The sequence below is a fragment of the Danio rerio genome, chromosome 18, assembly GCF_049306965.1.
Source record: "Danio rerio strain Tuebingen ecotype United States chromosome 18, GRCz12tu, whole genome shotgun sequence".
Classification (NCBI taxonomy): Eukaryota; Metazoa; Chordata; class Actinopteri; order Cypriniformes; family Danionidae; genus Danio; species Danio rerio.
The window spans coordinates 31,959,870-31,973,962 of NC_133193.1; the positions used below are offsets into that span (position 1 = coordinate 31,959,870).

The window sequence follows — 14,093 nt, forward strand, 5'->3', positions numbered from 1 at the left end:
TGAAAAGTGAGATTTGTGCTTGTTCACCTTGTAAAGAATCCAGCAGGTTTAAATAGGAGGTTTCATCTCAGATAAAATGTGTACTAAAATGTGTAGTACAGTTGGAGCTCCCCAGGGTTGTATTTTATCTCTGTTATTGTTTATATGTGTGTGTGTGTATATATATATATATATATATATATATATATATATATATATATATATATATATATATATATATATATATATATATATATATATATACTTACAAATTCTTGTATGAGTTTATAAATTTATATATAAAAATTTATAAAAATTTATTTAAAAATGTATATATTTTAAAGTGTGCTGATGATGCCGCTTTAGTGAGGCTTTTAAATGAAGAGAAGGAAGAACACAGCCCTTTTCTTGACTTCTTTTTAAACTGGTTTGAAAATTCAAACCTTCTTCTAAATATTCCTAAGGAGATGGTGGTTGATTTTCGAAAGAGAGCACAAAGTAAAACTCATCCCACAGTTATGGGGAGCAAATTCAGTTAGTAACAAATTATAAATATGTGGGTGTGACTTTGGACAATAAACTTAAGTGGGATTTATGTACTGACTGTATAAAGAAAAAGCTTTAACAGAAAATGTACTTTTTAAAGAAACTATTGTCTTTTAATGTTGACAACACATTGTTGATCATGTTTTATAGTGCTTTTATTGAAAGTACTGCAACATTTTGTTTGTTTTTTTGATAAGGAAATGCTTCTGAGACTCAGAAGAGATCACTGGGAAGGTGGTAACAACAGCCAGTAAGTTTTTGGGAATAAAATAAGAGTATTGATAGGATACATGTATAAAGAAAGAGTACTAAATAAGTCCATCATGATTGTCAATGATGAGAGACATCCTTTATCATACACCTTCCAATTGTTACCATCTGGTCATCGATATTGTGTTCCCAGATGCGTAAGAAATAGGACAATATTATCATTTATATCTCAAGCAATTAAGTTTTTAAAATCCTCCTCTCTTAGTAGCAGTTATGGTCAGTTGACTGGATATTTATTTAGAGTAGGGGTACCATGTTTTTTAAACAATTTATTTATATAAATGTCAAATTTCACATTTTTCTGCAAGTGTATGCTGCAAATGAAATTTTCCTATGGGGACAAATAAAGTTAACTAACTAACTAATTAACTAAGTAACTAAAAAAAATCTAATCGTCACTGTGTAGACTGCATTCAAGTGAAAATATTTCATGTACATGCCTTATCTTTGCCTAGCACTAGTTATAACACCTCCCATAACCCCCAGAGTGTGAGTTATTTTGGTGGAGATTATGCTGTGGGATGTTATAGCTTGACAAATAATTGCTTTGGACGAAATAGTTTCTTAGATCTAGTTGGCCATCTGTTCTGTGGGCGGAGCCAATTTGTACTCTGTGCGTACCTTGGCTATAAATGTCAAATAACAAAAAATAAGTTCAAGAATCTTGGTGTGACTCTGGAATCAGATCTGAGTTTCAAAAGTCATGTCAAAGCAGTTAGTAAATCAGCATACTATCATCTCAAAAGCATAGCAAGAATTAGATGCTTTGTTTCCAGTGAAGACTTAGAGAAACTTGTTCATGCTTTCATCAACAGTAGAGTGGATTACTGTACTGAGCACATCACACCTGTTCTCAGATTTTTAAACTGGCTCACAGTAACATTCATAATAGATTTTAAAGTATTTTTACTTGTCATTAAATCAATAAATGGCCTAGGACCTTAATACACTACAAATATGCACAATGAATACAAACCTAATAGATCACTCAGATCTTTAAGATCAAATAAACTAGAAATTCTAAGAGTTCAGTCAAAGCAGGGGGAATCCGCTTTCAGCTACTTGCGCCCCTTTGCTGCTGAAATCAGCTTCCAGAAATGATCAGATGTGCTCCAACATTAGGCACATTCAAATCAAGACTTTAAACACACCTGTTTAGCTGTGCCTTTACTGAATGAGCACTGTGCTACGTCCAACAGATTACACTATTTTGTCTTTCTTTTCTTTTTAATTCTTTTATAACCAGTTTTTAACACATTTTAATCTGTTTTTATCTGTTTTTAATCATTTTTATTATTTGTTGTTTTTTTTCTTATACTTGTCTCTTTTATTCCTGTTCATGTAAAGCACTTTGAGTTGCCACTGTGTATGAAATGTGCAATATAAATAAACTTGCCTTGCCTTGCCTCTATGCGCACACACAAATCACCTAATGAACAGACATGTTATGCATTTAGAATTTAGAGTAAGGTTTTTGGATCTGAATCTGAATCTTTAAAATGTCATGTTTATTTCCCCTTTTCAGCACATGCAAGTACATAGACGCAAAAATGGTTTTATTTTTCCTGAGAATGGTCAACCTGGTACATCTACATTTAGTAATTTAGCAGGTGCTTTTGTCCAAAGTGACTTACAATTGAGGAGTCATTCAGGGATTCAACAAAATTTGTGCTCACTATACTGAGAAACTGTTTATGCTGAGATAATTACATGTTAGAGGCGAAAGTGTTTTTTTAATTAATTTTTAAAGAGAGATAAGTGTTTTGACAGGTGGTTTGTCAAGCCCACTCTCCTTTGTGAGTCACACCTAGAAATGTATAATGTTTTGAGGTCAATGTTTTTGAGTTGGTGTCACGCGTGCGCAGTGGGTAGCACGATCGCCTCTTAGCAAGAAGTTCACTGGTTCAAGCCTCAGCTAGGTCAGTTGGCATTTCTGTGTGGAGGAGTTTGCATGTTCTCCCCGCATTCGCGTGGGTTTTCTCTGGGTGCTCCGGTTTCCCCCACAAGTCCAAAGACATGTGGTATAGGTGAATGAATTGAGTAAGCTAAAATTGTTCGTAGTGCATGCGTGTGAATGAGTGTGTATGGATGTTTCACATGGAATGCATCCGCTGCGTAAAACATATGCTGGATAAGATGGCGGTTCATTCCGCTGTGGCAACTCCAAATTAGAAAAAGGGACTAAGCCGAAAAGAAAATGAATGAATTAATGTTATTTAGTTATCACCTATACAATGTAGTAAATACATTAACAAATATAAATCAAGCAATCGTAACAGACTATCCGAAAAACCAGCCCTACAATTTGTGTGTTAGATTCCAAATCCTATGATTGTAGAGTTTTAAAGTGGAAGTTTAGAATGCAGAGCAGGTTTCTACATAATTCGTTCTGGTGCCTCAAAATATGTCACAGCTGATGTCAAAAAGCAGTGGTGGATCTCAGGTATTTTGTTCCAAATAGCAAATTAACTCAAGTGTCTGAACTGCATGCAATTGCATGTGAGAAGATGTTGGGTATCTATGAAAATGACTGGAGTGGACAGAATCTGTGGTAAAACTTGCCGTCTGAATGATTAGACCGAAAGGTGAAAACTCCAGGGTCTAATTATCGTAAATTATCATCATCAGTGGAGCAGAGGTGTAGTGCTAACAGGCTCCATCAGGACAACCCAATTCTGCCAATACTGTCTTTAAAAAGCTGTGAGTAGCTCTTAATATGTTATAACATGAGATTTCAAAGAAAAATATGCGATGACATAGCTGCAAAAATTGTTTAACATCTATCGAAAACATACTGTGATGACATACTGAGTTTCAAAAAAATGTTGTTTTAAATTCAAAGCAAAAAAATATTGTTTTAAAGAAAGACTTTTTTTTAGAAATTATTTGTAAAAATTAAGTGAGTTTTTTCTTAAAACAAGCAAAATAATCTGCCAATGGGGTAAGCATAGAAAAAACAGGATTATTTTGCTCAATTCATTGGCAGAATATTGCTTGTTTTACTGAAATAATCCCTTAATTTTGACATTATTTATATAAGAAGACAATAGCTTGTCTAGAAAAAGCTGCTTGATTTAAGAATAACTTACTGCAGGGGTCCCCAATCTCGTTCCTGGAGGTCGGGTGCCCTGCAGGGTTTAGCTCCAGCTTGCCTCAACACACCTGCCTGGGTGTTTAAACACCTTAATTAGCTTGTTCAGGTGTGTTTGATTAGGGTTGGAGCTAAAATCAGCTGGACACCGGACCTCCAGGAACAAGTTTGGTGATCCCTGCCATACAGCATATGTGTCACAGTCTGGTGTCTTCGTTGTGTTGCCATGTGTTTGTGTTGTGTTGTGTTGTGTTGTGTTGTGTTGTGTTGTGTTGTGTTGTGTTGTGTTCCAAGTGTTTTCTGTTATGGTCATGTTATTCCATTGTTCGGTTTTCCCACCATTTATTATTTTCATTAGTTTCATGTGTCTCTCCACTGTTTGTATTCAGTTCAATCATGTCTTGTGTATTTATACGCCTGAGTTCAGTTCGTTCATTGTCTAGTATTGTATTGTCACATCCTCATGTCCTATCTGTGGGTTGATGTTCCAGTTCCTGCCATAAGTGCTTTTTGTAAATAAATATGTGTGTTTTTTTTTATAACTCCTACGATCGGTGTGCTTGTGAGCAAGCCAACCCTTGACAATACTAACTTAAACATACAGTCTCCTAATATTCTAAAGAATCAGGCCTATTAGCAATTGTATGTTTATGTGACATTACAAGCACCCAGATTGTGGAACCATGTGTGTGTGTGTGTATGTTGGAGATGTGATATGTGGTATGCTCAGACTATAGTATGAGAGTGTATGCTCATGCACAGATGGAGGAGTTGGTGGGTCAGTGTCTGTTCGCGGTTGGTTTGCTGGATCAATGGTGTGTGGCACTGTGATCAATAGAAGGGCTGAGCAGTGTGAAGCAGTGTAATAGTCGGGTCAGCCGCTCTGACAGCCATTACTGCTATGTCTGTTAATAGAGCAGCATCTGTGTGTGTGTGTGTGTGTGTGTGTGTGTGTGTGTGTGTGTGTGTGTGTGTGTGTGTGTGTGTGTGTGTGTGTGTGTGTGTGTGTGTGTGTGTGTGTGTGTGTGTGTGTGTGTGTGTGTGTGTGTGAGTGAGTGTGTGTGTGTGTGTGTGTGTGTGTGTAAGAGGCACCAGAAAGATGTTTTACAGTTAATTCAGGTAGTTCAACTAGTGTTAATGACCTCATGAAATCCAAACTGACTCTTACCTTATTTTTAAAAGAAAAGTATTATTGTGCATGATTCATTTGCTTTAAAGATAAAATGTTTGCTTTTATAAGCCACTTAAAAAGCAAATTAGTTAATGTATTCAAGGCCATGTTAGCAGGAACAAATCAAACAATTATAACCTATCCTACTTTTCTGCAATACTGTCAAACTGGGTTTTTGATGTGCCCAAAAGTAGGAACTGCACTAACATGCACACTTGTGTTTAAATATTTCATTATACGATTGTGAGTTTTGTCTTCTGCAAAATGTTGTTTTTTTGTGGTACTAAAAGATTGCAGACTTCATTTTGCCGTCCGGATTGGCCCAGCATTGGCTTGGGTTTCAAATTGGTTTATTTATCAGATCTGTCTCCAAAATACATAGCTTAATTTGTCAAACAACAACAAAAAGTCCTATCATTTTAGTGAGAACTGGTTTGAGTCATTAAAACTAGAAGTTTCTGAATAATGATACTGCATCTTTCTGACACCTGGATTCAGTTCTCTGTTGACCAAGATTTTACGTTCTTTCTGAACATAATAAATCTGATTTGATTGAATGTGTTAAGTGTTGTTGTGTAGGCAATCCTGTATTGATGCCACAAAATTGTACAAGTGGAGGACAAGTAGTTTTGCGGAAATACATTTTCTTCCCAATTAGTAGAAGGTTTTGATGCATGTTTTTATAGTACGCTACAATTAATTCTTCCTTGTCACTGTAAAAAGGATAAATCTACTACATATATTAATTTTAGAAAATGTAATGTAATGAATGTAAAGTGTGTATTTATATAGCATATTTATTGTTTATGGCCATACAACCAAAGCGCTTCACAATCATGAGGGGGGGTTCTCTAGTGTGCAGCATCCACTAGGATGATGTGACGGCAGCCACAGGACAACGGCGCCAGAGCGCTCACCACACACCAGTGTAGTGGAGAGACAGTGATAGAGCCAATTCTGGGGATGGGGATGATTAGGAGGCCATGATGGGTAAGGCAGATGGAGGGAATTTGGCCAGGACACCGAGGTTACACCTCTACTCTTTACGAGAAGTGCCATGGGATTTTTAATTTCCACAGCAAGTCAGGAGCTCGGTTTAATGTCTAACCTGAAAGATGGTGCTCTGTCTTCAAAGTTCCTTTTTTAACCCTTACGAGCTGAAATGTGGCAAATGTGGCATTTTATAAGAAATAAAGGCTGGGTTGAGTTGTGAAATTTTGCGTCCATGGTGATCCAATAGATTTCTAAAGATTGCACACTATTTTTTATATTTTTCATTTATTTTTTTTATTAATCTAATCAATAGATGTGCAGTTGAGGGCAAAAATATTTGTCCTTATGTGTTATATAAACAGTATATCTATTTTCAAATATATCTCAAGTGATATTTAATGGATTAAATACATTTTTACAGTATTTCCTATAATATTTTTTTTCCTCTGAAGCCTTTGTTTTATTTCGGCTGGAATTAATATTTTTATTATATATATATATATATAAAACATTTTAAGGCCAATATTATTAGCCCCTTTAAGCAATATTTTTTCTTTCATTTGTCTACAAAACAATAACGGAATAAACCACCAACTTATCCAGCATATATTTCAAGCAGCGAAATGCCTTTCCAGCCAAAACCCAACACTGGGAAACACCCATACACTCTTACATTCACACACATACACAATGGGCAATATACCTTATTCAATTCACCTATACCACATGTCTTTAGACTGTAGGGGAAGCCAGAGCACCTGGAGGAAACTCATGCGGACCCAGGGAGAACATGCAAACTCCACACAGAAATGCCAGGGCTCAAACCAGAGAGCTTCTTGCTGTGAGGTGATCGTGCGACCCACTGCGCCACCCTGATGCCAATGTTTTAAATGTTTTAAATTATAAAATAATTAAAATTGAACAGTAGAGCTAATAATTCTGACTTCAACTGAATATAAGGAGTGATTAACAGCATTGCTTTATGACTTCGATAACTCACTTCAGCATATTCCCTTTATTAATCGTCTGACTAAAATAAAATGAAACAAATAAATAAAATGAGTCTTTTGTTTTTGGACAGACCCAAGAAATATGCTCTTTGCTTCTTTTTGTCTTCTTAAAACATATGTCATCCGGCTATTTACTAAGGCCATGCAGTAAACACGACAACGATTAGAAAACAGCACTCAAAGCTAGGTGTTCCGTCCCATCCGCTGGCCCATTGTCTGCTTTTAAAGCGTTCACTGAACTGTGGTCTGTTCTTGCTGCCTGCAACACAGGGTCTGTCTTATCCCTTTGTCTGTCTTTGACCCTCTGTCATGAACCTATGACCCCGAGGTCAACTTCTGTGTCATATTGAGTGATGAATGATCCAAATCTCTGGTGAAAGCCGGCTATGTATGTCTGTGTACGTGTGTAAAAAGCTCAAGAAAAGAAAAGCTAAAAAATCTACTGAGCTATACAGGCAGTTTTGAAAGCTGATTGATATTATGAACAGAAAGACAAACAACAAGCAGGTTCAGTGTGTGTTTGCCGAGGAGGGTCAGCAGGTCTGTGATGGTGAGCATGCATTGGGAATAGACAGCGTGTATATGTGTGTTTTGTCTGGGTCGCAACAGGCTATAGCCTTCATGTCTTAGATGTACAAACACACACTCCAACTGCAGTACAATTAGCTTCAAGAGTTTTTCAGTGTTTTGATAAAAAAGAAACATTTTATTCTTTTTATGGTCTGTTCTATTCTGACGTCACTCTATAAATATAAGGGTGTGCAGTAAAGGCTGTTTTAAATGTAACAATTGCAAAAGTATTTGTAGCTTTATTTGAACACAATTAAATGGGTACAGGATAACTGGAAGTTTGTGTATATGAACAGCCCATTTTAAATGTTATTTTGTTCCCTTTGTAGATTACATGTATAAATTATCATTTGTTTATTCTATGTTTATATATTGTACATTTATATATTCTTTATGTGTGTTTATTATAATTAATTATAAATAATAAGTGCTTTTTTTTATTGCAGTAGTCCCTCATTGTTAAAACAGTTTTTTTATATTGTACTAAAGATTTGTTGTACTTTTTTATTGTCAATTTTAGTAAAAATACTTTAATTTTGATGATATCCTTAGGACATCATGGCTTTATCATTTTGCAGCTCTATTTTACAGTCATTAAATGAATTGTAGGGTGTCACGGTGGTACAATTGCGTCATAGCAAGAAGGTCGCTGGTTTGAGCCTCGGCTGGGTTTCCCAGTGATGGGCTGCGGCTGGAAGGGCATCCACTGCGTAGAACATATGGTCAATAAGTTGGTGGTTCATTACACTGTGGTGACCCCAGATTAATAAAGAGACTAAGCAGAAAAAAATAATGAATGAATAAATAAACTGTAGATTTTCTGCTTAATATCTGTTAGCACTTTATTTTGATGGTTGCCCAACAGACATTATGCTGACAGTAAGCAAGTTAAAGGAACCCTCCACCTTTTTTTGAAAAATTTTTATTTTACAAGTCTTGACAAAGTCAAGACTTGAACCAATTTTTGATTCTTTTTAGCCCATTTCTTGTTCTGATGGGGTCACTTTTAGATTAGCTTAGCATAATAAATTAAATCAGATTTGACCATTAGCATTTTGTTCAAAAATGCAAAAATGATCATTTTCCTAATTAAAGCTTGAGTCTTCTGTGGTTGCAGAGTATTATAAGACCACTGGAAAATGAAAAATGACTATTTTTATATCAATGATACTAGGAATGGGGGCAGCACGGTGACGCAGTGGGTAGCACAATCGCCTTACAGCAGGAGTTTGGTTTGAGACCCGGCTTTGAGCTTGGTTTGAGCCTTAGCTTTTTTTATTCGGGTTCTCCAGTTTCCCCCACAAGTGCAAAAACATGTGATATAAGTGAATTGGGTAAAGCTAAATTGTCTGTATTGTGTATGGGTATTTCCCAGAGATGGGTTGCAGTTGGAAGGGCATCCGCTGCGTAAAACATATGCTGGATAAGTTGGCGGTTCATTCCGCTGTGGCGACCCCAGATTAATAAAAGAACTAAGCTGAAACTAAAATGAATGAATGAATGATACTAGGAACCAGTGCTTAATTTGTGAATTTTGAGGTCCCGGAACAGATCGGGGTAATAGATCTGGCATGTTACCCGAGGCGGGTGAGGTGTCATGCACGAAAGGGTAGAGGGTTTGGGAGTCGCGGAACTATACTGTAATATAACCCTAATGCCCAGACTGCATGATTTTAGTCCTGATTTTTACTCGCCAACCGAATTTGAGAAATCGCAGACAAATGCCTGAAAGATGCCTTTCCAGCTGCAACCCATCTCTGGGAAACATCCATACACACTTATTCACACTCATACAACAATTGAAACTATAATGTGTAAAAATATTACTGAAAGAATCTAACAATAAAAATGTGAAGATAATATTTAGTAGAGTATGTTTGTGCATTAATCCATGCACCCCATCAATCATGTTGTTGTTATTATTAAGAAATCACTCTTATTGGTCAGAAACTACCAAAACCAACAGATTTCAAAACATAATCATTAAACGTCTAAATTAAATCTTCAAGACACAGACAGTGAAGGAATGCACCATTCTATTAAGTTGACGTGTACAGTGTAGACAGCCTCAAGCTGTTGCGACAGGCCTGGTGTTGACGCAGTGTTACATCACACATCTGCTCATCGGCTCGAATAGACAGACAGAAATCTATCATTTTGCATACCTCTCTTCAAAGCTTTTAAACATAATGTTAAAAATGTGCATGATAAGGATTTTAGCTGATGTTGTCTCTGACAATTGCTGACTTTGGAGAGATTACACTGTAAAAAAATATTTGTTAATTAACAGTTTCAGAATTGTGTGATTCCGAAGTCTTTCCAATTATTTACAGGTGTGAATTGCATTATGGGACCTTGATCACTGCTCTGTCGACTTTTGATTTTGAACGTTTAATTTTTACGCCTTATTTCTAGCAGCTGGGGTTCAAGTTCACTTAAAGGGACAGTTCACCCAAATATAAAAATTCAATCATAATTTACTCACTTTTCTGTTCAATCGATCTGATGGCCCATCTGTGGAACACAAAAGAAGATATTTTGAAAAATGAAAAATCGCTGTGACCCATTGATTAAGGTCAATGACCACCAGCATTCTTCAAAATATCTTATTTTGTGTTCCACAGAAGAAAGAAACTCATAAAGGTTTAAAAACCACGTGAGGGAGAGTAAATAACAAGGTCATTTTTATTTTTGAGTGGACTTTTCCTTTTAGTGTGTTCTCATAATGAACAGACAGTTATCATCCATGAGTGTAAATGCTAATGTACACTGTAATATCTAATACCTTTTCTGTCTCACATGACTTTTTAAAGTAAGGTGTACTAATTTAATTTTACAGTGTAGTTATTAACATATCTTTTTATTAATAAATTTTTGGTGTGAATGGGCTTCACAAAGGTTTTGTGATCTTCCCCTTAATCTTTCTATACCTGAACTAAAAATACAAGGTGAGCTACGAGTAGGAGTAAAGATTTAATCCTAGTCCTAATGAGAATCAACCATTTTTTGTTATAATGTAACCATTAGGTGTATTAGTGTATTAAACATAAGATTAGTGCAGTAACCATATTAAATATCATTAGTATAACCAAAGTTTGACTGCAAATACCATCGTTAAAGTATGGCTATTTTGACAAGGTTAATTTGTTGTTACTTTGCACTCTCAGAAATAAAGGTACGCAAGCTGTCACTGAGGTGGTGCCTGTTCAAAAGGAACAAATTTGTTGAGAGTGGTCTGAATGCAGACCTGGTGCAATCAGATCTGAGCTGCATCCAATGCTTTTTAATGCGCTCACCTAACCCCACCCCTAACCCTTAACACAGTGATGTCACTCACTCCATTGAGTGCATTATGTCTTACAATGCATCGCTGAGTGATGCAATCTCAGCTGTCATCATAAAGGCTGCATCCAAAAGGTCCATATTAATACCTCAGAGGTACATATCCGCTTGTTAAGTGTGACGTCACGAGAAGCGGCTTCCGGGTCCAAGAGCTCTATTCAACTGTATGGCGAGACTTATAAAGTGGTAATTATAAACGTTTGTGTGTGATATGAATTAAAAGTGATCATAAACGAATGATTTCTCAACTCAAATGAGTGGTGGCTTGGATCCGGTAACAGTATTACATATGTCACCAACATGTTGCCTCACAGCAAGAAGGTCGCTGGTTTGACTCCTGGCTAGGCTAGTTGGCATTTCTGTGTGGAGTTTGCATATTCTCCCCATGTTCATGTAAGTTTCGAATAGACTAAGTTGTCTGTAGTGTATGAGTGTGTGTGTGAATGAGTGTGTATGGGTGTTTCCCAATACTAGGTTGTGGAAGGGCCGTAAAGGATTTTCTGCTTAAAACTCAGTCGATTTGAATATTATCACTTGATTGAATGGCCGTTATCAGTGATTATTTGCTGATAGATGTGGGGCAGTAAGGGCCTTCTGCACCTACTAGTATGTTCAGAAGGCACTTATCATCCATCCACATGGTTTATCCGCTATAGATAACTGCGGCCGGACATTAACAAGAATTATTTATATCATTATTAAATGTATTAAATGTATTTTATTAATGTCTACCCCTAACCCAACCCTTAACCCAACCGTCACAGTAATGTACAAACAGATCTGAATCTGGAGCCTCCTCTACTATATAGCTGATTAACCATGTGGATGGATGATAGTAGTTTACCACTCTACTAGTAGGTGCAGAAGGCCCCAAGTGGCCCATATATCAGCTGATAACCACTAATAATGCCATTTCATTCCAGTGAAAACATTTGAAGTGGTTGGTAAAACTTATGCTAAAATTTTTGGTGGTTCATTCCACTGTGGCGACCTCTGAAACAGAGATTAAGCCAAAGGAAAATCAATAAAAGTATGGTTATGAGTTATTAACTTGGTAGTCTACTTTTCATATTTATATATTGAAATGTCAGTTGAAATACAGCACCTAATAACCCATGGTTAAAAATAGTACTACCTCCCTGTAAAATTGATGGTCTTGACTATACGTTTAAAATCAGCGTTAAGCTTGTAGTGAATGCTAAATGTATGTAGTTAGAACTCTATATATAAGTGCAAGATAATTTGATTTTACTTTAGTGATTAGACCAATTGAAGGTGCGTTTTGAACTTCATGTATATCTGGCGTGAGGGTTCTGGAACAAGGTGGAACAGAAGCAGACATCCTCTATTTCTTCAGAGTTGTTCATTAATTCATTCATTTATTCAGGGCCCACTCGCTGCCCACAGCCTTGTCTCCAGTGGGTGATATATTGTAATGAATTTAATAGCAGTAAGATCCTTCAAAAGCGGGTTGAAGCTTAAGCCCTTTATTAAATTAAGAGAAAGCTGCCCCAGGCCAGAGAGAGAGAGAGAGAGAGAGAGAGAGAGAGAGAGAGAGAGAGAGAGAGAGAGAGAGAGAGAGAGAGAGAGAGAGAGAAAGAGAAAGAGAGAGAGAGAAAGAGAGAGAGAGAGAGAGAAAGAGAGAGAGAGAGAGAGAGAAAGAGAGAGAGAGAAAGAGAGAGAGAGAGAGAGAGAGAGAGAGAGAGAGAGAGAGAGAGAGAGAGAGAGAGAGAGAGAGAGAGAGAAAGAGAGAGACAGAGGGATCTAAATTACAGGATGTGTGGTGGGGAGATTTCGACACATTAGACCCCAGGCTGAGCTGAACTCCACTTTACGCTGTGGACTAGGAAATGCAAATGTGTGTTTTTGGAAAACATCCTCACAGCATCTTTCAGGTCATGAATGTTTAATGCCATAATGAATTAGCCTTCTTGCACGTTCATTATGACCTCTCTTTCTCTCCACGGTGGCTTTTGATGCCGTGTAACTGGACATGTTGGATTAAGCATTTATGGAACACACAGAACGCTGTTACATGACTAGTACACAAGAATTACAATTCAGATTACAGATACACTTTGTGACAGATTCAAATGCTGATGTATAACAAAAGAAATAAAGCATTGGCTTGTTAAAGGGACTTTCAAAAAATCAGGATCACTATATTTACAGTATGCCTGCACTGATTTTTTTTGTAAATTACACAGTATTTACCTGTATTATGAGTTGTATGTAGGAGAGTCATGTGGTATGTTATGGTATTTTTAAGTTGCATTGTGAAAATGACTATATTTACAGGAAACTTCTGTAAATGCATTTACAGCAAGATAAATGTGCTGCATGTAAATGCAGTTTTTTTTTTTTTTTTTGCTGTAACTGATTTACAGTAAATTACAGGTAACTGCTGCCAGTAAGTTACTGTAGATTTGACAGGACATTAACAGTGTATGCCTATTATCAGATGGACATAAGTGATTTTTTTATATATATAAAATATAATACAATAATACAATACTTTATTGTATTGTATTGTATTGTATTGTATTGTATTGTATTGTATTGTATTGTTTATAATAAATGGTTATATTGGTGTCTGGGATGGAGCAAGTCCAAAAACTGTATATACTGTACAATCGTGGCATTATGAGATGTGTAATATGAGTAAAAATGGCCATAAACAAATATTTTCTCAATTCAAATGAGTAGCAGCTTGGACCCGGAAACAGCATTCCATATGTCACATCTTAGTCAAGTGTATAGGCTGTTGTCATCAGGGGTAAATGCTTTGCACTGACCTGGACTTACTGTTCTTACACATTACTTAGTGTAGCGAGGCAGAGAATTTGTGACCAGGGCGACGTGGCATCAGTAGACTCGCTACATTAGGCTTCAAACTGCGAGGCTTTAAGATACCCACTTACATTTCTCTATGGTTCTTTTTATAGCTGCTACTAATTTGTGTTTTTGTTTGGTCACAAGTGGGCAGTGCTAAACACAGGTCTAAATGTAGGCTAAATCATGTTGAGCTTGACGCAACCATAGGATCATTTTTGTTGTAGCAATGGACTCATATGCTTAGTAGTGTTTAAACAACCTCAAAATAGCAATTATTCTTTGCCAA

The 14,093-nt window shown here is 36.5% G+C and overlaps 1 protein-coding gene and 1 long non-coding RNA gene across 8 annotated transcripts in view; both read left to right on the forward strand.

Moving 5' to 3' along the window:
• The window catches only part of gse1b (Gse1 coiled-coil protein b), a 321,762-nt gene that overhangs the window by 247,723 nt on the left and 59,946 nt on the right, over window positions 1-14,093 (forward strand). The window lies entirely within an intron of this gene.
• Window positions 9,341-12,719, forward strand: LOC141378853 (uncharacterized). The gene is made up of 2 exons (XR_012394370.1): window positions 9,341-11,547; window positions 11,828-12,719. It is a non-coding gene; the product is annotated as an uncharacterized lncRNA (long non-coding RNA).